General features: G+C 41.7%; 1 protein-coding gene across 2 annotated transcripts in view; it reads left to right on the top strand.

Annotated features, from left to right (window-relative positions):
• LOC136883249 (uncharacterized) overlaps positions 1-26,770 on the top strand; it is a 129,019-nt gene that overhangs the window by 12,474 nt on the left and 89,775 nt on the right. Inside the window, exon 1 of one of the 2 annotated variants that reach the window (XM_067155459.2) lies at positions 16,562-16,618. The exons of the other annotated variant lie outside the window; for it this stretch is intronic. The gene's annotated coding sequence lies outside the window, so the exon portion shown is untranslated. Of the gene's footprint in view, positions 1-16,561; positions 16,619-26,770 lie in introns of those variants that run through there. 2 annotated transcript variants of the gene reach the window in all.

Below are 26,770 nucleotides of genomic sequence, written 5' to 3'. Positions count from 1 at the left end.
CTTTTCAAAAATGAAGGGGAGTTCGAGAGGGTGAAGCACTCTCTATCCCCGCTTTACAGTAATTTATAGATTTTACATAGACAGAAAAGAATTTACATTTTAAAAAGGTAGGTTACATACTAAAGGTTTCGAACCCTCCCCGAGAGTTAAACTGCTGAGCTAGCAAGAAATGAAGATGTTAACCGGCCATTACCTTGTAGGAGAACTGTTGCTTGAAGAAAGAGGCGCTTCCCGCCCCCTGCTACATATTCACACGGTAAGAGAGATGTTACTGAAGTGGCACCGACACAAGAAAATCGGCAGTTTATATCCCCTCGTGGAACATTTGAGGCCTTTCAGGAATGAGTAGACACACCCTTTCGTTTTTATTGGATAACAGCAAAAACTAATACACAAGACGAGGAAGAAACACCTTATTGGTGGAAAATTAATTACGTAAATTCGTGATTGGCTACATTCAAAACAGACGGAAAGAAAGGATTTATATTGCCAACCCACAAACCACAGAACAAAATTTAGTAAAAACAAAACTTAGGAATACCATATTTCTTCAGGAGAATCCATTCCTTTACACCAGAGTGCGTTATCATAGTTTTTGGTAGAGACCTCTGTTAGAGAATGTCCCAACTTCTTGATACGGAGCAAACAAACACAAATCGAAATAGACACAGTTCAGAACACTTCAAAATTACCAAATTTACAGTAGTGACATCTTCCGAGAAACCGTTGAGTTAATTCAGTTTGTTAAAGTTCAGGCTTTCTCCTGTAGAGGAGTTTCAACTGGCGCAATATTTGAATTAGCGGCGTGGAGGTGTACCGCCCGGTACAATTATTATGACGAAGCGGGAATAGATGAGGAAGATCAGTTCACTGAAGTTTTGTGAGCTCCTGTAGGGTGCGCAGTCTTCAGTGAGGTCTTGCGTTACCGTGGAGAAGGCTCATCGTGCTTTTGTCCACTGCCAGATCTCCGTAGACATTCTGCAAGCGCCTATGAATATCTGTGATGTCCTGGTTTTCCGCCAAAATAAACTCAATAATTGCTCTCTGTTCACACGCACTTCCGTTACAGAGGCTAGTTATAGCGCTGCCACAATTCGGAAATTAATCATTATAAAAAATAGCAAAATATCCGCCTCTGTGTAGTAGTTAGTGTAATTAGCTGCCATCGCCGGAGCGCCGGGTTCGATTCCCGGCTATGCCACGAAATTTGAAAGTGGTACGAGGGCTGGAACGCGGTCCACTCAGCCTCGGAAAGTCAACTGGGTAGTGGGGGAGGGTTCGATTCCCGCCTCAGCCATCCTCGAAGTGGTTTTCCGTGGTTTCCCACTTCTCCTCCAGGAAAATGCCGGGTTGGTATCTAACTTAAGGCCACGGCCGCTTCTTTCCCTCCTCCTTGTCTATCCTTCAAATTTTCCCATCCCCTCACAAGGCCCCAGTTCAGCATAGCAGGTGAGGCTGCTTGAGCGAAGTAATGGTCTTCCAACGGATCAAGAAAGAAAGAAAGAAAGAAAGAAAGAAAGAAACAGAGAAAGAGAGAAAGAAGGAAAGAAAGAAAGAAAATAGCAAAATATTAAAACTAGCCGATTTGTCTCTCATCTAAAGTGAATCTGGCAGTTTCATCCTCCAACGGAATGTTGTCACTTCCTTCTGGTTTTTTTTTTTTTTTTCAGTTGGTGCGAAACTCTCGCATGAGGATCCATTTTTTTGAACACGCTGGCTGACTAGCTCACACTCATTAACTGAGTTTATTTCGGTTGTTGTTGGTGTTTCGGTCATCAGTCCATAGACTGGTCTGATCCAGATCTTCACGCCACCTTTTCATTTCTATGTAATTACAACAGCCTACATCTTCCCTAATCTGTTCGTCATATTCATGCCGTGGACCACCCCTACAGTTCCTACCGCCAACACTTCCCTGAAAAACCAAATGAACAATTCCTGAGTGTCTTAAGATATGTCCTAAAATTCGATCTCTTCTTCTCGTCAAATTTCACCGAATCTTTCTCCTCTGACCAATTCGATTCAGTATCTCTTCATTCGTGATTCCATCTATCCATCTCATCTTCAGCATTTTTCTGTAACACCACATTTCAAGAGCTTGTATTCTCTTTCTTTCTGAGCTAGTTATTGTCCATGTTTCACTTCCATACTATGCCACGCTCCAGACAAAAGTATTTAAAATAAAATCTTTCTAATATTCCTATATCAGTGTTCGAAGTGAGCAAATTTCTTGCTTATGCTAGTCTGCATATTATGTCTTCCTTATTTCTGCCATCGTTAGTTTCTCCAAAGCACACGTAGAAGTTCCTGTTTCTGGATATATAAATTTAGCTACTACCCATGTAACAGTATTCATAGAATTCCTTTAAGGTTTCATTGTTTCGGCATTTCACTTCAGCTAGACTGCTATTGCTGAATACAGGCCTTTGGGACTGAGCAGCGGTCGTTTGGTAGGCCAAGTCCCGTTAGGGGTTTGGTTTGGTTTGGTTTGGTTTGGTTTGTATTGCTGAATACACTCTTAGGCGCCGTTCACACTAAGGCGATGTAAGATAAGTGATATATAGTATGGAATATATTGCGACGATATATTGCTAGGAAGGATTATGACACTGAGCGATAAATCGGCGCGACCTGGACGATAAAAATTTGGTGGGAACACAATTCTCACCACATCAGTTACAAATATGAGTTCAAGTGAGGAAGACATTGTAGCGGCTTATTGGTTCAGGCGTAGTATGAGAAGAAAAAGGAAATACTGGGTACATCCCTACAATCTTACCAACCTGCACCATAGCTCGGCTGTTGTTTCTCGAAAGCTGTATCAACATGAACCAAAATTCAGGGAGTTTTATCGAATGAATCCTGAAAATTTTCATTTTCTGAAAAGTCTAGTGTCACGAACACTTGAAAATAAAGATACACAGTTCAGGAAGGCCATTTCTTCAGATAAAAACTTCTGATTACTATAAGGTAAGTAGATATTAATATGAAAAGCAGTATTAATCAAATTTAGCAGTTTACATTTGATAATTTTTTACATTTTTTTTTTTACAAATTCTACCAATCAGTTCCACTAAATTAATGAAAGGTATTACAGAATTGTCTTCTCTTCTTCCCGTCGTGTTCAAAGCTCGAAATATCGTACGATACTAATCGCTGAAGAGACTAGCAGGCGGTACTTCGAGAGATATGTCACTTGCGATATGTTGTACAATCGCGCAGCTGTGAACCTTTTTTTATCGCCTCCCTTTAGATTTCAAGTATCTGTCTGTGCGTGTCGCGTATCGTACATCGCTTACGATATATCACTTTCCTTAAATCGCCTTAGTGTGAACGCGGCCTTACAATCAGCACGGGAGCCCGGTGAAGATGAGGCAGAGAGAACAAATTGAGAGAGGCCTTATTGCCATGATTAAAAATGTGATCAGTAATAATCACAAGGTTACTAGGAAGTAAAATAAAATATGTTCAATTCAGGGGAGTAAAATAAAAAATAATGGGGTTGAAAATGAGGGGAAATGGGATATAGAAAATATTGTAATTCCTTTTCTTTTTTCAGTATATTCCACCAAGCAAGGTTTTTTCTTACTTTAAAAATATATTTCACCACAAAATGTCTGCAAGACTGACAAAATGCACACGGTCCAAGAGTGGGACTGTACACCATACGGGAAAGGGAAAATGACGTATTTATATGGCCCAGACTATACGGTTGGCAACTCTGATTGTAAACAGGACTTAGGCTTTTATGCACTAGAATGCTTCAGATGCATGCAAGGGTGCACTAAATATCCTCACATAGACAGTATGCATGAATATTAAAGAAATATGCATTTAAAATCGTGTAATGCTATTCACTCCTCTATTTACATGTATTATTATTATTATTATTATTATTATTATTATTATTATTATTATTATTATTATTATTATTATTATCCGACTCATTGGCTGAATGGTCAGCCGTTGAGGCCTTCGGTTCAGAGGGTCCCGGGTTCGATTCCCGGCCGAGTCGGCGATTTTAATCACCTCTGATTAATTCTGATGGGTCGGGACTGGATGTTTGTGTTTTTCCCAACACTTTCCTCTTCATATTCACACAACACTCTACACTACCAACCACCACAGAAACACGCAATACTGATTACCTCCCTCCATATAGGGTTGGCGTCAGGAAGGGAATCCGGCCGTAAAACAGGGCCATATACACATGTGCGACACAATTCGCACCCGCGACCCCACAGGTGTGGGAAAAAGCGGTATAGAAGATTATTTATTATTATTATTATTATTATTATTATTATTATTATTATTATTATTATTATTATTATTATTATTATTATTATTTTGAGGGGAAGGTAGATCTATATCATAGTTAACTCTAGATATACTTTAATCACGCATAATGCACTCTCACGTAGTGTCTAAGAACATTGTAACACAAGGTACACAGTAATGACCAAAACAATCAATAGGTAAGTAATGAACATTGTTTTACAAAATATTTAATGATAGAAAAAATGAAAAATCTGCATCTTTGACCTGTTTTTCAACATATGAACCAAGTCTCCCGAAGTATTTCTTATATCGTGACACCAAGTTGAATATGCCTCATTTTCTGGGAGTATAATCAATCACCTGTGTAGACCGATTCTACAACTTCATCAGAAGCGAAGCGTTGATCTCTTAGAAATATCTTCAGTGGCCCGTGGAGGTGAAAGTCGAGAAGGGGTAAGGTCTGGACTGTATGGTGGATAGTTACCTCCCAGCCATACTTCTCAATTTGGGCACGAATAGAAGCTTGTAACTTGGGTTGTGGGGGCCGGGGGGCGGGGGAGGAGGGTGGTGTTATAGTTCTCTCAATTTCCTCGTCAACGACCGCCGGCTCAAACGTTAAGCAGCAGCCCCCACCAACACCCCCTCCCTGACAGTAACCAGATATATGACTCTACAGTCTCCTCTGTTGTGACCAATAGCAGATGGCTCTTGACCAATAGCATGCTTGCTTTGTCAGTGACAGTCCACGTGGAGTACTTCAAAGCGTGCCGGTCCTGAGGCCGACTAGCTTGTCAGGTCTCCAGTGTTGCACAGCTACACGCAGTTCTGTCCCTTCGTGCTGCTCACGCTCAGTGACTAGGTAGTTAAAACGGAGAGTGGACAACGCTGTGTCTCGAGTTGGGGAAATCTTAGCACTTCGTGAACAAGGAATGTAAACACAACCGGCCAGCTAGGCTTTTTTTCCCTTGCTATTTGCTTTACAGACAGGTCTTATGGCGACGATGGTGCAGGAAAGGGCTAGGAGTGGGAAGTAAGTGGCCGTGGCTTTCGCTAAGGTACAGCCCCAGCATTTGCCTGGTGTGAAAATGGGAAACCACGAGAAAGCATCTTCAGGGCTGCTGACAGTCGGGTTCGAACCCACTATCTCCCGGATGCAAACTCACAGCTGCGCGCCCCTAACCGCACGGCCAACTCGCCCGGTCAGCTAGGCTGCAAAAGCGTGCCGGTCGGTAACGAAGAAATTGAAAGAGGTATACCTTTTTCGGCGACTGAGTGACTCTGAATTTCCTCGGTGTCGGGGAGTCGGAATGTTTCCACACCGTACCGGCCTTCTTTGCTTCAGGGTGAAGTGAGTACACCCAGGATTCTTCGCCAGTCGTCACACTTTACAGGCGCGCAGGTAGCCTATGGGATAAAATAGAAAGACCTGTACCAGGCGAGCCGAACATGTCCTCGGACACTCCCGGCACTAAAAGCCATACGACAGATACCCACCTTGCAGAAAATCATGATCTTCTTCAGCGTAACCCATCGCTATCTGGCCTCTCTGACAGTCCTTTGGGCACCCAGAGGGCACTGCTTTTATGAAATATCAGTCTGTCATATACAATATCTTACGCTGTGCACTATGAAATATTTAAATTACTCTGCTAAAGTTCCCCAAAACACCCGCCGATCCTGTCGAATTGCCGCCTCAATGCCCCTGACAGAGGATGGTGTTGAAATAGTTACAGGTTGACTTCATCGGTAAGCACTCAACTCAGAGTAATAGCTCTTTCATTTTACCATTTACATTACAATACTTATATATATTATGTACTTACATATATTTGTTTCATTGATAAGGGACTTAAGGGAATCATTGCAGAGACATTTTGGTTGTTCTGTAGCGACATGGTGAAAAATGAGTTGGCAACGCTAATGAAGACGGCAGGTGGAAGAATGTTCCGTTACGAGAGTCGATATGCGATATCTCACACTTCTAAGCACTTCCTACTACCAAATACAGTAGAGACAATACGCGACACTGAGCGAGATATCGAGGGACAGCTATTGATGCTCTCTCTAGCGAGTAGACCTGAAAACTACTGATTCTGTCATAAGAACACGTGTATTTGTGTGTGAAGTTTTTGGTGTTATTTATACGTTTTCAGTGAGTTGACATAATTAAATAGTAGCGTGTGTCATTCCTTGATATCTCCACTCAACATGAGGGGAAAGGTATGTGCTGTGTTTGGCTGCAGTAACTATGAAGTAGAGAAGAATGCGCTGTCTTTCTTTCGCTACCCTCGTGACAAGAAAATGTAAGTAATGTTGTGTTTGAATATATATTCTTCCGGTGACAAAGATATTTTTATAGTACTTCATAATCTTCTGACCTGCTCGACCCATATTTTAACTGGCTTAAAATATAATGCGCATATTTTATTGTATAGTGCAGCAGTTAACCTTCAATACCGATGTGTTGTTGTAGGTGTGATCTGTGGGTTTTGAAATGTCACAGAAGTGATTTGGATAAGGTGTACGAGAAAGAAGGGACTTTACACTTATATAAGAATTATAAAATCTGTTCAGATCATTTCCAGGCCAGCGACTTTAAAAATCCTCGTCTATACAGCCAAGGATATGTTACATTTTTACTCTAATTCTACGTAATTGTTCCTCAAAGCATCACTAACGACAACATTTTCATACTTTTCTTTCTTTTATCTCTCTTCTCAGATTAAAGCCGGGATTTTATAGATTTTCTTTCTGTTAGTAGGCTTCATGTTAAGAGGAAAATTGTCCAGCTTTTAAATGTTAATTCATTGCATCATGTGTGTAAGGAATGTGTCGATATTTTTATTGACAAGTGTCTTAATGTGATGATACAATGTTTCTTAAATGAGAAAAAAGACAAATCTAACCATAAAAGTTCAGGCAGGAATGCTAAAGCAAAAAAGTAATGCATAAATGAATTATCAACCCATTTCACAGCAGTCCATTTCACATCTTGTTTATATGTCTAATTTCAGTCTTTAAATAAGAACCTTTTAAATAATTCTTCATTCATTTTTCCAGAATTGCTTTAGCAACTTCGAAGTTAAAATATCTCAATAATACTTTCTTTCTAGACGTAATTTATTTATCCATTTTCGTATATGCATTTCCATTGATATTTGAATTTAGCGCCACTTTTCAGGTCAAGTCACTACGAGCGCCACCGTCGAATTGTCTCCCATTTTATCAAGGCTAAATCCGTAAGTGTCACGTATTGTCTCTACTGTATTTGCTACTACTTTCGCACGGGAACTCCACATCTATTTTTATTTCATTAACCTGGAAAGTACTTTTGTGATTCTATGTTGTTATTTTTTCCACTTACGCTTCAACATCGAGGTTCTGGAATTCTGTTTCGGTACGTTCCGTCGTAAAAATGAGCCCTAGCTGTAAGTCTTAATAGTGTTATTAACTTGCACAAGAAGAATTGTGGTTCATAAAGCAATATCTTCAGTGAAAACTGTTCTAAAGTTGAGGCAGAAATTGGAATTTTTCAGTGTGTTTCGGTGATATGTGCATGCCTATAGATAAATTGAGGGAGACAGTTTATACTGTGCATGTGTTTTTCCCTAGTTGATGGATGTACCCTTAATTAGCGGCGCACGGATATTTTCTCCGGTTCGATCTTAACAAGAGCTATCGGAATGTTAACTCAGAGTGTGATCATGTATGTAGACTGTTAATATACTGTAAGTTATCTGATTTACCTCTACAAATCATGGGTAAGCCACATTTATATGTACAATAGTACAAGTCATGTAAATTAATTTTTTATGAAACAATTCTCGTATTTCCCTACCCGGATGGAAACTCTGTTTGCGACTAACATGGCCTATTTCTCCGTATTTATGCAGTGCTACATTTAGCTGAATTCGACTGCAATCAATAGAAGAATGTATCCTTATTAAACAGTAACTATAGGCTAACGCGTTTCTTTTACCTCTTTATGCAGAAAAATCTATATTCGAGAGAAGGAACGAATAAAGTGAAGTTGACCGAGCTCGTAGCTGCAGTCGCTTAAGTGCAGTCAGTATCCAGTAATCGGGAGATAGTGGATTTGAACCCCACTGTCGGCAGCCCTGAAGATGGTTGTCCGTGGTTTCCCATTTTCACACCAGGCAAATGCAGGGGCTGTACCTTAATTAAGGCCACTGCTGCTTCCTTCCCATTCCTAGGCCTTTGCTGTCCCATCGTCGCCATAAAACCTATCTGTGTCGGTGCGACGTAAAGCAAATAGCAAAGTGAAGTTGAGAGAAGTTATCTAATATTTTAGTGCATACTTCGAGGTTTTCAAGGTCCATGACCTTCCTGTTTTGTTCTTCCAATCTTGTATTTTAGTAACGGTTAATTTATGTTTCACATGATGTAAAGCAAGAAAGCAAATCCCTACAGGCCATGAAGGCTCTTGGAGGGGTGGAATATTAAATGCTTCCACTATCAGTAACTTCCGCACTTGATGGGTTAGAGAGGTTAGCTCTACGCCCGGCCGCCCTTGCCCCCAGGAATTAAACTGGTAGGTACTCATTTTTGGTGTGGGCTGAGTGAAACTCAGGGCCATGTGTACCCCCGAGGTGGAAATCTCATCTCATAAATTTTTCGCCTTCCTGACGGGGAATCGGACCTACGTCCTTTCGGATGAACCGAGCACGCCTTTATCGTCTCGGCTAGGCAGCCCATTCTACATGATCAACATTAATCATGACGAATCTTACGAACTTAATTTCATTAGTTCATGCAGTAGTGTTAAGAGGAATACCTAATGTTTTGCTTTTTGCCTAGAAAAAATATGTAAAAGTAACCTAGCCTCTGTGGTGTACTGGTTAGTGTGATTAGTTGACACCCCTGGAAGTCCGGATTCGATTCCCGGCTCTGCCACGAAATTTGAAAAAATGGTACGAGGACTGGAACGGGGTCCATTCAGCCTTGTGAGGTCAACTGAGTAGAGGGGGTTCGATTACCATCTCACTCATCATTGAAGTGGTTTTACATGGCTTCCCACTTCTCCTCCAGATAACTGCCGGGATGGTACCTAACTTAAGGCCACGACCCCTTCCTTCCCTCTTCCTTGCATATTCATCCAATCATCCCACAAGGCCCCTATTCAGCATGGTAGGGGAGAGCTCCTGGGCGCGGTACTGGTCCTGCACCCCAGCTCTACCCCCGACCCAAAGACTCGCGCTCCAGAGGTGGTGAAGGTGGGATCTTTCGCTGAGTCAGAGGAAAAAAGCCAACCCTCGGGACGGAAAATGAAATGAAATGAAATGAACCGAAAGGTACCTAAGATGACATTTTCTAATCACGCTGAAGGACAGTCCAAATAATTCGGCCGAATAATACATATCAACTGATGCAAAAGACGCGCATTTTGAATCCCGTAGTTTACCTCCGTGCACGACTAGACAAGGTTTAAAAGGAGAGCAAACTTAGAACAAATTAATGATTTCTCAGACATGAACCTACAATATTGGCCTTAAAACATTCATGTTCCACGTCCAGATGTCCTTAAAACGACCCTGGCACGTTGCACTTTACCAGGATACCTCAAACTTGTAACACGCAGTAACAACAACAACAAAAACAATATCTTCATGGAAGCTGTTTTCCTGCTTTCAGTTTTCTTGGATGTTAAATGAGAAGGAAGATCACTGGGTCTTTGAATGATATCATCATTTGTATTAGTGTTTAAGTCTTACGTAACTGGGCTATTTCTTGGTATCATCTGATCTTCCCGACACTGCTGATAACCTTAGTCAATAACATATCACTAGACAGATGTTCATAGTACATTTTACATAGAGAAGGAACACAATATGGCAACAGTTTATTTATTACTGTATTCTTCAAAGAAATAAGTGATTACCCTCTTACTCGAAGACGTAGATTTCATACCTCAGAATTAGAAAGGTTCCATTCTGCCTCGTGTGTAAAATTCAGCATTAGAATGGAAAATGAGCTCTTTTGCAAAAATGCTGTCATTTACAGAAATAACATTATATTTCAATGTTGAAAACATTTCTCAGCAGATAAAGTAGGGGTCCCCATAAAACGTAAAATTAAGCAATTTACTCAATTGTGCCGAAAGTTGAAGGGCTAAAGGGCCTTGGATAGCTCTCTCAAACTAAAAAAAAAAAAAAAAAAAATCAAAAATCACTTCCGGCCTAAATGCAGTTCCGGAAAACAGGCCTAAAATAGCTTGTTTCTTTACTCGTTTTATCTTTGATCCTAGTCAAATTAACTTATTTACAAAATTCTTTCTGTAATGTGTTCCTTGGTACAATATTCTCAGGCGTTTTTTTTATTTTGTTTACAAAATGCCCACACCGGATCTAGTTATAAGGGCTTAAGTGAAACCATGTGATGACTCACATTAGGCTCGCAGTGATGCTTAACTAAAACAATGCATTGACTCACATTAGTGCTCGTAGTGGTGCTTAACTGAAACAATGCATTGACTCACATTAGGCTCGCAATGGTACTTAAGTGAAATTCTGCATTGACTCACATTACCACTCATAGTGATGCTTACCTGAAACAATGCATTGACTCACATTAGCGCTCGTGGTGATGCTTAACTGAAACAATGCATTGACTCACATTAGCGCTCGTGGTGATGCTCATAGTGATGCTTACCTGAAACAATGCATTGACTCACATTAGCGCTCGTGGTGATGCTTAACTGAAACAATGCATTGACTCACATTAGCGCTTGTAGGGTAGGAAGGCACAAGCGACTCATTGTTGAAAATATCCTAGGGATACGATAAACGAATATTAGGAAAATAAAATATAATAAAGTATGAGAATATATTCTTTAAAATACAATCCTTTTCTTAATCATCGTTATCCGCTCGATTAGATTAGCAGTTTGCCTATCTCACAACTGACTTATTTTGAATTAAATAAATTGATATATGTAATTTTGATTCCTCGTGACGCAAATCATCCATGTTTGATCCATGTAATGACTTTTATTTTTATTGTTCATGACTTTCTATGAAAGATATAGGAGGTGTGTACATGGGGTTATGTTGTAATAAAACAAAAAATACTGTTATTTGAAGCAATGAACAGTCCACTAAGCTACCGGAGTCTTGGAAGAAAATGAAAATCCACAGACTGTTTCCAGTCATTCGACCGGGTCAGGAATGGAATGAATGAAGCCCCCATCTAGCGGCGAGGATAGGAATTGTGTCGGCTGCCGAAGCCTGTCGCACTTCTCTGGAGCAATGACAGGTAAGTACACTCGTGTCTTCACCCTGAGGTAGTGCAGCTCTTTTCAGAGCACATCCGCACTGGAGGTGAGCTGCATGTACCATTTCAACCACACACCAGCCCTCCTGCCATTCTTAAATTTCTGGCAGTACCGGGAATCGAACCCGGGCCACCGAGGACGACAGCTAATAGCGCTAACCGTTACGTTACGGAGACGGACGACTGACAGATGAAATTATATTGGAGAATGTTGCTGGAATGAAAGATGACAGGGAAAACCGGAGTACCCGGAGTAAAAACCCGTTCCGTCTCCGCTTTGTCCAGCACAAATCTCACATGGAGTGACTGGGAGAGGCAGGCGCGCTGCCACCTGAGCCACGGAGGCTTCCTGTTCCTGAAATAATGAAGGTAATACAAACTTTACGATATATCGTGATATATGCGATATTTATCTGTCGGAAATGGATTAACCTATACAATAGTCAACAGGCTGATCGACTGATGTCGTGTGACCTCTGAAGAGACCTGGTTCAGGTCTTTCGAAATGACGCCGTATAGGCGACCTGCACCTCTATGAGGATGCGAGATGGTACACACCCAGCCCCCGAGCCACTGGAATTAACCAATGAAGGTTAAAATCCCCGACCCGACCATGAATCGTACCCGAGACCCTCTGACCAAAGGCCAGCACGCTAACCATTTAACCATGGAGCCCGACAGTCAACAAGCTGAAAGAGGCAGATTACTTGAGTTAGGAATGCAGAGACGCCATTTTTGGTGCAGATGAATATGGAACAACGAGCTAGAAAGAGAGCCCGTTGGTTATGGAACCAGTGTGCTGCAATCAGACGGAGAAATATAATTCAACAAGTTTGAGTTCCGTGATCCTTGATTCATGATCTCTCTGACTATCCGCGTTTACATTACTGCGAATCAGAGTTCAACCAATCAGAGACGATTTGTAATAAAAAAAGTGCGGGAAGTAATTGCAGTGTCATTTTCCGTCCTTTTTTTGAGTACGGGAAGAAGGCAATTACATCATAGTATACAATATTATTGGTGATCATTTATGTTTTATGCACATTTAGCCTACCTTACGAGAGATAATCGCGATTATTGCATTTTTTACAAACTTCAACATATCCAGTTGCGTGCACTGGGGTAAATAATTTTTATTTACAATTTTTACTATACCTTAGAACGCTTTTTACAAAGTTTAAAAGGCTGCGAACGTCTAAGCCAAGTCAAGTACTGTACGCGCACTTTTTAGTGATAGATTTTTTGTACTTGGTGAGGAGTAAGAAGGGAGCACTGCCGGTTCCGGTAAATACCGCCAACTTAATGGAAATGAAATCTCAATTGAATCGATAATATGATCGATCGATATGAATTTTCTAAACCTTTATTATCTTAACGCCAACAACTGTGTCACACACACAATATATAATACTATATAATATTTCCCGATGAGAAACGTGTTCCTAGCATGAATTCTATAGTTTGGCTTTGTTGTATAAACAACAACAGTACGAGTACGTCAAGTGTACGCGAGATGTCGCACAGCGATAAGCGATTCTTAGTTTGTGTTTCATAGGTTGCCAATACGATTCTCGAAGATAACCAAAGTCGACCGATTCAGCACTAAGGTGTAAATCTATCGCTAAAAAGTGCGCAGATAGTACAGTTGTCTCACAATCCGCTCACACTACCGCAGTTCAGCTGCTCCAGCGAGTTGGGTTTCCTTGCCGGCGCGAAAGAGGACTACCCCAGCGAAATTTAAGTCGCTTGGTTGACGCATGCACTTGAAGCTTCCTTGTCCTGGAAGCGGGGCGGGGCTGTGCGCCCTCCCCCGACAGCAATTTACGGCGACAGGCCAGCTAGTTTAGGTAAAGGATGTTAGCTTTAATATTTGACACTCGAAGTGTTCAGGCCACAGACTAGAGACTACAAGAAAAATATCAACATCTTAACAGTATAGCCACTTGCACATCGTCTTGCTAATAAAAATAGAGCCAGTTTATGAAATCAATTGTAATATACAAGAATATTTTTATTTTTGGATTTCGGCATGTATACAGTTTTTTTAGCAATTCACTGATGGCATGTGTAGAGTATGTTTTCCGATAGCCGCAGAAAAATATTTAGGTTGCCCAGCATGAACACAGAGCTAAGCGCGAAGTAAAATAATTTTGTATCGTGGTATATAGTGAAGTTATGCACTGTTCCTCCTGGATTATAGGTGAAGTTTTCGTGAGTTCTGTGCCATTCCTCATGAATATAACGTGTGTTATACGTCGTGACGAATATTTCCCCTCGTTTGTCGTTGATGCCCGTATACTCGGTAAGCGATTGAAACTAGAGGACTTCGGCGACGGTAAAATACCAGTTAAATGTTGCTGATTCAGTTTAGGTTAGGCTTTTGAAGTTAAAAACAAATAGTCCCCGTGTGTTTTGTGAAAACCATTACTGTACTACCACGAAGCGTCACCGGGTGAAACTGTAAGTACGTTGTTTAAAACCTGCTATAGATAAAGTTATGATGGTGTCGTCACTGCCGTGAATATCAATTTGGAAATATGTGCGAGTATGTGGTTGAAAATATTCTTGAAAGACCTTTCTGAGGTAGACCTTTCCACGAAAAATGCAGCCTTATAAAATGGTAATGTTGACTTTAGAGTGTGTAGTGGGGTTACGACTGCTTATACTTAAAAACATTTTTGCAGCTGGAGTAACGAATGTGTTCACAGCACGCCACTGAATATATCTCCGGAAATATTATTTCTGTCGAAAAATTGTACATGACAACAATTGTATAGAACGGTTGTAGTACGGATCTAAAGGAAAGAGCATATACGTCTCTGGTAAGACCCCAACTAGAGTATAGTTCCAGTGCATGGAACCCTCACCCGTGCCATTAGTAGACGAATAAGTTTGAGTGGTGTTTTAAAAGTAGGAAAGGTCACAAAATGAAGATAAAGATGGAATTAAAGAGGACAAATTGGGGAAAATATTCGTTTAAAGCAAGGGGAGTTACGGACTGGATATAATTTACCAACGGAGATGTTCAGTAAATTTCCCAATTCTTTGCAAAATAACGATCTAAGTGCTTACGGTGATGGTTGATATGATTGTACAGCCTGTGTCTGAAAACTTCGGTGAATGGGGCCATGAAATAAAGACAACGTAAGTTCCACACAAAACTCCTTTACTGGCCTTCAAAGTAATCTCCGTTAGCTAGAACACACTTTTGACATCGACTGTAAAGCTGCTAGAAGCTGGTAGCAAACGCTTCTTGGGAATATCCCGGAGAACCCTTGTCACGCGTTTTTGGATACTTGCTACACTGTCGAACCGTTGGCCTGTCAGGGCTAATTTAAGACGGGGCAACAAAAAAATCAGCCGGCGCCACATCCGGAGATTACGGAGTGTGTGGAAGAACAGTCACCTGGCGTTCAGCGATAAACTAGGTCACGCGGATCGCGATGTGCGGACGGGCATTGTCGTGGCGGAGCTTCTACTGTCCACTCCGGTACAGTTCAGGCCGAACCCATCTGATGTGTTGCAGTAGCCGTTTCAAAACTCTCTCGTAGAATTCGGCGTTGACAGGTGTACCCTGGGGTACAAATTCATGGTAAATGACACCATTGCTGTCGAAAAAGGCGATCAGTATTGTCTTAATCTTGGGCTTTTCTTGGGAGGTGGAGAAGACGCTGAACAGCACGCCATTGACTGTCTCTTGGTCTTCGGATCATACTGGTAGCACCACGACTCGTCTCCTGTAATGATGGTTTTCAACACCTCCGAAATTTTGTCACAAACGACAATGACATCTCCCGACGTTTCCAACCGCGTTTGCTTCTGCTTGTCTGTCAGGTTGCGCGGTACAAACTGGGCACAAATCTTCCGCTTTTTCAAATGTTCGTGAACATTGGTCCTTACACTGTCCTTGCCTACACCCACTTCATCTGCTACCATTCGTAAGGACAGTCACCGATCATTCGCAAGCATCTGTGGCACTCGTTCCATGTTGTCTGGAGATGTGCTTGTGGTTGGTCGACCCGAACGCGCCTTGTCCTCAACACCTTCCTTTCCATATCGTAAGCGTTTAAACCAGTCAAAAACGCACTTTTTACTCACTGCTTGAGCGTGGTAAACTTGCACTAACATTGCGTGTGTTTCCATTGCCATTTTGCCTAGGTGAAAGCAAAACTTCATGTTAACGCGTTGCTACGTTTTGCACTCCATTGTGCAATGGCACGAGTCCTCGCACTGACTCCGTGCGATGTGTTGCAGCGTTCAACTCCGTTTAACTGTGTTGAGTTGACCAATAGGGGGCACTTGGTGTCTTGTCTCGCAATGCGCATACGCGAGCGCATCGTCGGAACTAGCACGGTGTACAACCTAGGCGACCATTCACCGAACTTTTCAGACACAGGTTGTATTTTATAAAGTGAAAAACTACGTGGTCAGTATCCCTAGTTGATTAGGAAGGTTATGAAGAAGACTATCGAGAGAAGCGAATATGCAGGAACAATCACTTGAAAAATGAATCATGAAAGGAAAAAAACAAGCGTTGGCCAAGGGATTTGGGATAGAATAGATGAAAGTGAGGAGCCTGTCACCAGTAAGTGGAAGCAATGCCAGGACTCAGTTAAGGGTCCTGTGGTCGCCAACCCACGCTTCCAAGAACCCCTGGGGTCCCTTTTAGTCGCCTACTATGACAACCAGGGGATACCGTGTTTGTATTCTACCACTCCCACCCACAGGGGGTCATTTTCAAGGCACATTACTCATCACCCTCCACTGGTTTCTAATGGATATCGAACTGAGATATCTCGACGTCCAACAAGCTGTGTATCATTGACCTGTTCGAACAGTATTTACTAATTTATCGCAGCTGACGTAAAAGCAAACTGTTGTATCTCCTTGTGTTTTTCCCACAACACAGATAATATTGCAGTGTACAACAATCTGTCATACAAAACGGTGACTTATCTTTGATTTCGTCACGTGACAAGCTCAAGATTATCGCACAAACTGTATAGCTTCAGTGATACCTGCAGTGTGGTGATTACCAGGACACACGCCAGTGAGTACCAGCTTGTGCCTATTTCATTTAGGATCAGCACAGTCATCTTTCGAGCGCACTTACTGCATGAATGAATTTTGTTTGATATTTTGTTTTCTGTGAAGTCCGGCTCTATGGCTAAATGGTTAGCGTGCTGGCCTTTGGTCACAGTGGTCCCGGGTTCGATTCCCGGCAGGATCGGGAGTTTTAACCATCATTGGTTAGTTCCGCTGGCACGGGGGCTGCGTGTATGTGTCATCTTCATCATCATTGTATCCTCATCACGACGCGTAGGTCTCCTACGGGCGTCAAATCAAAAGACCTGCACCTGGCGAGCCGAACATGTCCTCGGACACTCCCGGCACTAAAGGCCATACGCAATTTCAGTATCGGTGTGAGGGGGGGGGGGGGCGGGGAGGGTGCAAGGGCCCACTCTGCCGCGTTACACAGCTGTCGTAACCGCCCAAAGCATGACACTGTAAGAATAATATTACCGTATTCATAATTTTGCGTCAAACGTGCGGTTGTTACAAGATACACAAGTACTGCCTTGGGAGGAAATACTTCCGGTAATACGCGGGGAATATTACGGACACATGTCTTGTCCTTTTCATAGCATCTCCGCCCGCAAGGTACAAAGTATTGTGTTGACCGTTACTATCCTCACGGATGTATTTGCAAAGTTTCGAGTTAAATGAAATAAAGCACATGATCTGCTGTGGTAATATAATGTAATATTATGTCAACAAAACACTTGAAAATACATCACACAAAGAAATTGAATTAAACGTTCCTTGGAACAACACTACGCGCCGAACGGTTAAAAAGTCCTTCAAAGATCTTCGTCATGAAGACAAATGTAGTAATAACTTTTCTCAGAATCTACCAATTTAAGTAGTTATTGCCTCAAAAGAAAGCGCTTGATCCACTGAGTGTTTTTATACCAAAACGAACTGCGTACCTATGTTGAAGAAATAAGACGTCAAATTGAATGTGCACGCATAACTTTCTTCAGAATCAACCAGTTTGAAAAGTTAAGAGCTGCAATGAAAGAGCCTGATCCAGTGAGTGTTCTTGGGCCAAAACGAACTCCGTACCTCAATTAGAACCGAAGATATGATTTCTTCAAAGTGACAAAAAATTGAAAAATCAAATAATTTGAGGAAGGCGGAAGTTAAGTGATTTATAGTACTTGATGAAAAATTTGTGCATGAAAACCTTTCAGTTAAAAAAAAAAAAGTGAAAGAAATCGACCGGTTAGAACGGCCGGACTGACTGACTTTAGTTTTCATAATTTTTTTAAATACATAGATTATCATAATCTAAGCCTTCTAATTTGATGGGCAATCTTTATTCCCCATAAGATATACGTCAATGACTGAGTGTAGTAATATATGACAGCACGCACCTTCGTTTTCAATATCACATACACCTACGTGAACGGTGCTTCACTTCATATGTTATTTGCTTATCTCCACGTTCGCCCTGTAGCTCGAGTTAGACCTCGCCCTCGGTCACGTGACTGCTCGTTCTTGCTTCGAATAGGCTCTAACCTCGGCGCGTATCGGGTCGGCTCGACTTCGCTCGAACACGGGTATCGTTTGCCCATCACGCCTGGGAGACTGATTACCTCAGATCGAGTAGGGGTATTTCAGTCGCCTTGACAAAGAATACCGCAATGTATTCGAAACGTCGGCAAACTGTATGTAATGTACAGAAAACAACAACACGGTTCAACCCGGAAAATAAACTAAATTAATCAATCATCTGCATTTATGGCAGTTAAGTGCCTTTGCTGGCGGGACCTAGTGTTTACAGTACACTATGTCTTCTGGTATGGGCTAGAGCAATTTTTTTTACTTTCATTGATCTGTCTCAGCTTTATCCTTGGCTTTGACAAAATGAAAGTGACTGAGGTATGAGTGATGCTAGTAATGCCAGTCCTTATGCAGCCAGTCCCTGTTATGAATGGTGTGAAAATATCGCTCATAGGGTCGGTTGGTGGATGCATTTCAGTGGGCTTGGCAGACTGATATGTAATAGCAACTTCTGGCTCGGTGAGGAAAGCAACGGGAAACTATCTCACTCCTCATTTCCCTAGTACGCCTCTTCAGTGATACCTAGGCCATCTATGACAGCTGATGACGGAGTTGTTGAGGATCGAACCAGCCTTCGGGCTGAGGACTAAATATACATATATACATAGGTGGCAGATTCGCTATTAATTGTTTACCTTATACTTATTTATAACTGTTTACGTAGCTTTTTCTTAAACATTTTCAACGAACTTGGAAATTTATCGAACATTTTCCTTGATAATTTATTCCCATCTCTTACTCCTCGTCCTATAAATGAATATTTACCCCAAGCTGTCCTCTTGAATTCCAGCTTTATCTTCATATTATGATCTTTTCTACTTTTAAAAGCTCCACTCAAGCTTAATCTTCTGCTTATGTCATTCCACACCAGCTCACCACTGACAGCTCGAAACATACCGCACAGCCGAGCATTTTGTTTCCTTACTCCCAAGTCTTCCCAGCCCAAAGTCTGCAACATTTTAGGAACACTGCTCTTTCGTCGGAAATCGCCCAGAACAAACTGTGCTGCTTTCCCTACAGCCCAGGACCCACCAAGTCCACCCACCCCGTATGAGATAGCCGCCGCCTCCCCAATACAGACCTGAAAAGCTATGGCCTCTGTTAGCCGAAGCTACTCAGTTAGGTGAAAGTTAAATTCACAGTAACTTCGCTACAATGCCGCAATGTAGTGAATATTAAAGGATGCGAGCACTGTTCTTGGTTTTTACTTAGCACGAAGTTCACCAAGGTACGACAAGAAGCATAAAAAATATGCATACCACATTTACCGGTATTCAGATGAATGTAACTTGAAACGATTCTCCAACCACAACGCAAAGCGAACCTTCCCGCTATTACAAACACCTGTCCAGAATTACTAGCGAAATCTTCCGGCATGGTAATGCAATAGTAACCTCTGAACGGCTAACCGTAATAGGCGGACCTTAGTGGTTAACTGTAATACTATCTTTGATTTGAGGGTTGTACACGGAAAGGCACACACCTTACCGTGCTCCTCCCTTATGTAGAGATATCTGTGCATTAACCATGACATCATCTGCATGGGCATACGTATAGTATTCAGGATCGTAGCACAAAATCCAGTGTGCTCCCTCCCTTGTCAGTCAAACCGAGCAGCTGTGAGTGTAACAGAGCTTCGATATAAGTCGAATGCTTTCGATCGATTGATTAAATCAGGACGAAACAAAGGAAACCATTTTGAATTATCCATGAATGTGTGAATATGGATGAGAACCGGGTGTTCACCTGCTAATGTGCGCTTGAGAGCCCACCGCCAATGTGTGCGTGTGCGTGATGTAGACTACTCGCTTCCTGGCCCTCTGTGGCCCTTGCAGTTTTCTCTTCTTTTTGCATTATTGCTGATCTTCATTTCATTTCATCCTTCGGGCTTAAAAACCAATTTGTTGTCGTTGTTATTGTTTGGGTCTATAGTCCATAGACTGGTTTGATGCAGCCTATCGTGTGCTAGCCTTTTTATTTCTAGGTAAGTACTATATCATTAATCTACTCTAATCTTTTTGTAATATTCATGCCTTGCTCTGCCCCTACGTCCTTACCGCCTACACTTCACTCGACAACTAACTGAACAAGTCCTGGGTGTCTTAAGATATGTCCTATCATTCGACCTCTTATTCTGATCAAATTTCTCCAAATCATTCTCACTTCGATTCAGTATCTCTTCATTCGTGATTCAACCAATCCATCTCACATTCAGTATTCTTCTGTAACACCACATTTCAAAAGCTTCTATTCTCTTCCTTTCTGAGCTTGTGATCGTCCATGTTTCACTTCTATACAATACCACGCTCCACACGAAAGTCTTCAAAATATCGTTCTAGTCTATATTGTTCGAGGTGAACACATTTATTTTCCTAAGAAAGGCATTCCTTGTTTGTGCTAGTCTGCATTTTGTCTTCCTTACTTTTGCCATAATTAGTTATTCCACTACCCCAATAACAATATTCATCTACTTCCTTTAAGACTTAATTTCCATTTGTTGATTTGAATTTGTTCATTTTCATCTCGCACACCTTCTCCATGCCTTTGCTGGCAAGATGTAGTGTTTACAGTGCACTATGTCTTCTGGTATGGGCTATATCAAATTTGTTACTTTCATTGACCTGTCTCAATCTCATCCTTGGCTTTGACAATATGAAAGTGACTGAGGTATGAGTGATGCTAGTAATACCACTGCTTATGCAGCCAGTCCCTGTTATGAATGGTGTGAAAATATCGCTCATAGGGTCGGTTGGTGCATGCATTTCAGTGGGCTTGGCAGACTGATATGTAATAGCAACGGCTGGCTCGGTGAGGAAAGCAACGGGAAACTACCTCACTCCTCATTTCCCTACTACGCCTAGGCTATTTATGACAGCTGTTGGCGGAGCTGCAGAGGATCAAACCAACCTTAGGGATGAATATCCAACATACACACCTCCAAAACTGTGTCCAAACCATTCAATAAGTTCAATCTTCTGCAATCTCAAGTAAAATATCCTGGTAACAGTACCATCAGCAAATCTCAGAGTGCCTGACTGAGTGGCTCAGATGGTTGAGGCTCTGTCCTTCTGACCCCAACTTCGTAGGTTCGATCCTGGCTCAGTCCGGTGGTATTTGAAGCTTTTCAAATACGTCAGCCTCGTGTCGGTAGGTTTACTGGTAAGTAAAAGAATTCCTGTGGGACAAAATTCCGGCGCCTCGGCTTATCCGAAAACCGAAAAAGTAGTTATTGGGACGCAAAGATATTATTATTATTATTATTATTATTATTATTATTATTATTATTATTATTATTATTATTATTATTATTATTATCTCAAAGTTTTGATTTTGTCTCCTTAGATTGTGATTCCCTTTCCAAATTCCTCTTTGATTTCCTTTACCTCCTGATCAATATAAACATTGAACAGCTTTAGTTCACTCCTTTCTGGATTGCTGTTTCTGTTTTCGTAGCCTCTCGATTCTTATCACTGCAGAGTGATGTTTGTACAGGTTGTAGATAATTCTGCTTTCTCGGTATCTGATCCCGATCACCTACAGAATCTCAAATAGCTTGTACGTGGGTTTGTTCATGTATCAGGTTAATATTAAAAAAATAGACAACAGCCACATGTATAGAACCTTTAAACGTTGCCAGGATGATTTCCATACCAACTCCCAATAATGTTAGTTATCAGCTCTTGGACTTTCACTCCCTTATTTTATATTTTATCGGTAAAAGATATGGAAAAAAGTTTGTAAATGATATTCTAAATACCGGGCGAATTGGCCGTGTGCTTAAGGGCGCGCAGCGGTGAGCTTGCATCCGGGAGATAGTGGGTTCGAACCCCACTGTCGACAGCCGTGAAGACGGTTTTCCGTGGTTTCCCATTTTCACACCAGGCAAATGCTGGGAGTGTGCCTTAATTAAGACCACGGGCACTGCCTTCCCACTCCTAGTCCTTTCCTATCCCATCGTCGCTATAAGACCTATGTGTTGGGTGCGACATAAAGCAGCTTGTATATATATTCTAAATATTTATTGTCCTGTAAAAACAACCGTAAAAGAGATACATCGAGTTTAATGTTTGAGGCCTCCTGAATTTCTTTGAATGAATTACAGTATAGCTAAGATCCTATTCAATTCTTAAATATAAAGTTTCCTGATGCAGTAACAGACAGACAACAATCAAACTGTACCCGACAGAGGCGGCCCCGTGGTCGCCAACCCACGCTCCCAAGTGCCCTTGTGGCCCCGTTTAGTCACCACTTACAACAGGCAGGAAATACCGTGGGTGTTATTCTACCACCCTCACCCACAGGGGGTCGTCAATCAATCAATCAATCAATCAATCAATCAATCAATCAATCAATCAATCAATCAATCAATCAATCAATCAATCAATCAATCAATCAATCAATCAATCAATCAGCATATTTATTAACTTTCGGGCGGTGTTCGAATCTCTGGGTTGAGAAAACAAGAAAGGACATGGAGGAAGGTGAGATCGATCTGAAAGACACCGAGAGTAAAAAATGTGCTTCGAACTAAAATTGACAATTCAAAGGTTTCGAGAAAAAAATCGAAGTCGAAAGGCCAAGCTCGGAAGAAAGGAGGAGCAATCTCAGCGAAAGAATGAAGCAATTCTGGCACTAACCAACAAACCAGTTGTTTTCCCCGGTCCACAGTTGGCCAAACTTGAAGAAGAAGAAGAAGAAGAAGAAGAAGAAGACTATTGTTCGAACTCCACTGCCGTTTGCCCTGAAAATGGTTTTCCGTGGTTTCCCATTTTCACATCAGGCAAATGCTGGGGCTGTACCTTAATTACGGCCACGGTAGCTTTCTTCCCACTCCTAACCCTTTCTTGTCCCACCGTCCCCGTAAGACCTATTTGTGCCGGTGCGACGTAAAGCAAATAATTAAAAACGAAGCAGATTAGAAATGTAAAACGTATGCCATACCGCAAATAAGTCTGTACGATTTAACAGATAATTCTATTTCCATACAAAAGTACAGATTACTCAGATGACCTTTCCATTACACCACAGACACGACTACTCCGGTGTTACGTTTTCAGCATTCTGTTATACGGCGTTGAGGCATGGACACTAACTGAGACCATGTGCAAGAAGTTGCAAGCATTTGAAATGTGCTCGTACCGAAGGATGCTGAAGATACCTTGGACAGCTAAAATGACCAATATAGACGTTTTGCATCGTATGAACAAAGAACCAGAAATTCTCACTACCACCAAGAGAAGGAAGCTAGAATACTTTGGTCATATGATGCACAACAGTAAATACCACCTTCTGCAAGTAATACTCCAAGGGAAAATTAATGGAAAACGTGGTCCGGGGAGAAGTAGGACATCATGGCTCGGCAACTTGAACCAGTGGTTTGGGGTGACAAAGCTTACTCTGTTCAGAACAGCTAGGCCCTATGAACAAACAACAGATCATGCTACTGATCGCCAACGTTCTGCGAGGACATGGAAAAAGAAGAAGAAGAAGAAGAATCGATTTATACACCTAAATATACATATACAAACAAACCGTGTCTTCTCCTCGGTTGCTCGTCTCGGTTTAGCCTGTTCGTCAATATTTTCTTGCGGAAGGGCGTTAAGGGCTTCTATTATTATTATTATTATTATTATTATTATTATTATTATTATTATTATTATTATTATTATTATTATTATTATTATTATATAATTCGCTGGGGCCATCAAGGACCCGTTAAGTCTTGTTGCATTTGACACTGAACTTGGCCTTCTTTAGAGCCCAAATTTCCCTCATTCTTTGTGAGTGGGCCTGCTTACGCTCCTCTGTCCAAGGGGCACCGTGTCTTCTCTTCGGTTGCCCGTCTCGGTTTAGCCCGTTCGTCAATATTTTCTTGCGGAAGAGATCTCTATTGAAGGCGTCTTCAGCTGAGATATGTAGCATTTGCAGGTCTTCTTTGGTATTTCTAAACCAGGGAATTGTGGTTTGGGGGTTTGAATCAAAAAAGTGAAAGATTTCTTTAGTTAACTTTCTTCCGTCCATTCTTTTCAGATGACCATAAAATCGTGCCCGTCTTTTTCTGATTGTGTCGGTAATTTTCTCTATTTTGCTGTAGACTTCCTTGTTGGATCTCTTTTGATGGATTCCATTTCTGTACTTTGATCCCAAGATTCCTCTCACAATTTTGCGTTCTCTTTTCTCCAGTTCTTCAAGGAGTCCTTTGTTGGCATTTAGAGACAGGGTTTCGGCTGCATATAGAACTACTGGCTTCAGAACTGTTTCATAGTGACGTATCTTGGTGTTTTGGGAAAGGCATTTTTTGTTGTACATTGTGCGGGATGTTTGGTAGGCTATTTCCAGTTTGCGTACTCGCTCCTGAAGTGCTTCTTTGTCCAGTCCATTTTTCATGATGATCTCACCCAGGTATTTGAATTTGTCTACTCGGGTGATGTCCCCGTATTTTGTATGGAGTTTTGGTGGAGCCTCTTTGATGTTAGTCATTACTTCTGTTTTCTCAAACGATATCTGCAAACCAGTTTGTTCGGCAATTTCCTTTAAAATTTCAACTTGAGCTCTAGCGGTTTCTATGTCGTTTGAGAGAACAGCAATATCATCGGCAAATGCTAAGCAGTCTGTTGCGATCCCCTTGGATTTGGTTCCTATTCTCAATGGACTGTAGTTGGTTTCCTGTAATCTCACCCGCCAGGTTCTGATGATCTTTTCAAGAACACAGTTGAAGAGTATCGGGGATAGCTCATCACCTTGTCGGACTCCTGTTTTTATGTCAAAGGAATGCGAGGGACATCCGTGGAACTTCACCTTGGATTTTGTATCGGTCAGGGTGGCTCTAATTAACGCCAGCAGTTTCATATCAACTCCAAATTCATTTAAGATGTTTAGCAGGACTTCCCGGTCAATGGAATCGTACGCTTTCTTAAAGTCCACAAAGACAGACACATACTGCTTGGACCTTAGTGTACAATATCTGATGATCGTTTTGAGATTTTGAATCTGTTCAGCTGTTGAATGACCTTTTCTGAACCCTCCTTGGTATTCACCTATTTGATGTTCGACTTGTGCTTCCAAACGCTCCAGGATGGCAAGTGATAGAATTTTGTAAGTCACGGGTAGCAAAGATATTCCTCTGTAGTTGTTGATGTTCTTCATGCTGCCTTTTTTGTGTAATGGATGGATCAAAGCTATTTTCCAATCTTCGGCTAGGGTCTCCTTGTTCCAAATTTCTTCTATTTGCTTTTGCAAGATATCAAGTGATTCCTCTGGGGCATATTTCCATAGTTCTGCTACTACTGAGTCTTCCCCCGGCGCTTTGTTATTTTTGAGACGGGCAATGTGGCGCTTGATTTCATCTCTGTCGGGTGGTCTGGAATCTGGGTACCTGAGTAAGGGTTCCTTGGTCTCAATGGCGCTTTGCGGTTTAGAGCAATTAAGTAAATTCTTGAAGTAATCTGCCAGAATGCTGGAATTTTCTTCATTTGATGTCGCCAGTGGGCCGTCCTTTCGCTCAAAGCATAGAGATGCTGGTTTATAGCCAGCGAGTTTGCGTTTGAAGGCTCTGTAGTACTCTCTGCTTTCATTCTTTCTAAAGTTTTGTTCTATCTTTTCAATGAGAGATTTTTCGTATTTACGTTTCTCGGTTCTGAACACCCTAGCTGCTTGGGCACGTTGGATTTTGTAGGTTTCCCAATCATTTTCTGATTTCGTAGAGTAGTACTGTTTCCACGCATTGAGTCTTTCTTGGAGGACTGATTCGCAGGTATTATTCCACCAGGCATGCTTTTTGCTTCTCTTGATTTCTGCAACGTCTTTGGCGGCCTCAACAAGGAGACTTTTGGCGTTGTTAAAGTCACAGTCATTTGGTCTAGCCTTCTCCTGGAACTCCTCGATCCTTTGCCGAAGTTTATCATTGTCGAAGCGTGTGATCTGTTTAGTTGTCTTCCTTGTGTTTGCGGGAATTGGTTTGAATTTGATAAGAGAGATATAATGATCTGAGGCCACATTGATGCCTTTCTTTACCTTGACATTCATAATCTCAGGGCTGTTTCTCCTGGAGATTGCAACATGATCAATTTGGAACTCTCCGAGAGCTTGGACGGGAGAACGTCAAGTCATTTGCTTTCTGGGTAGATGGCGAAAGTGGGTCGACATGACCTGCAGGTTGTGATTTTCGCAAATGGACACCAGCCTTTTGCCATTGGGATTGGTTCTTTTGTGAGCAGGGTAATTTCCTGTAACTTTCTTGTACTTCTGTTCACGACCTAGTTGGGCATTGAAGTCACCCAAAAGAAGCTTGACATGGTGTTTGGGAATTTTGTTTTATTTTTCATCCAGTAGGTCCCAGAAATTATCAACTTCGTCTGGATCAGACTTGTTCTTATCGTTTGTAGGAGCATGTGCGTTAACTAGGGCGTAGGTTTTGTTCGCGCATTTAATTGTGAGTATAGACAATCTGTCATTCACAGGTTCGAAATTTGCAACCGATTTAAGGATCTTGGTTCTAACAGCAAACGCGGTTCCAAGCATCACAGCTCCATTGGGGATTTCTCTTTACGCTTTGCTCTTGAAAAATCGGTAGCCT

Source organism: Anabrus simplex, chromosome 11 (assembly GCF_040414725.1).
Source record: "Anabrus simplex isolate iqAnaSimp1 chromosome 11, ASM4041472v1, whole genome shotgun sequence".
Classification (NCBI taxonomy): Eukaryota; Metazoa; Arthropoda; class Insecta; order Orthoptera; family Tettigoniidae; genus Anabrus; species Anabrus simplex.
The sequence above is the reverse complement of the archived record's forward strand: the minus strand, read 5'-3'. Positions and strand labels throughout refer to the sequence as shown.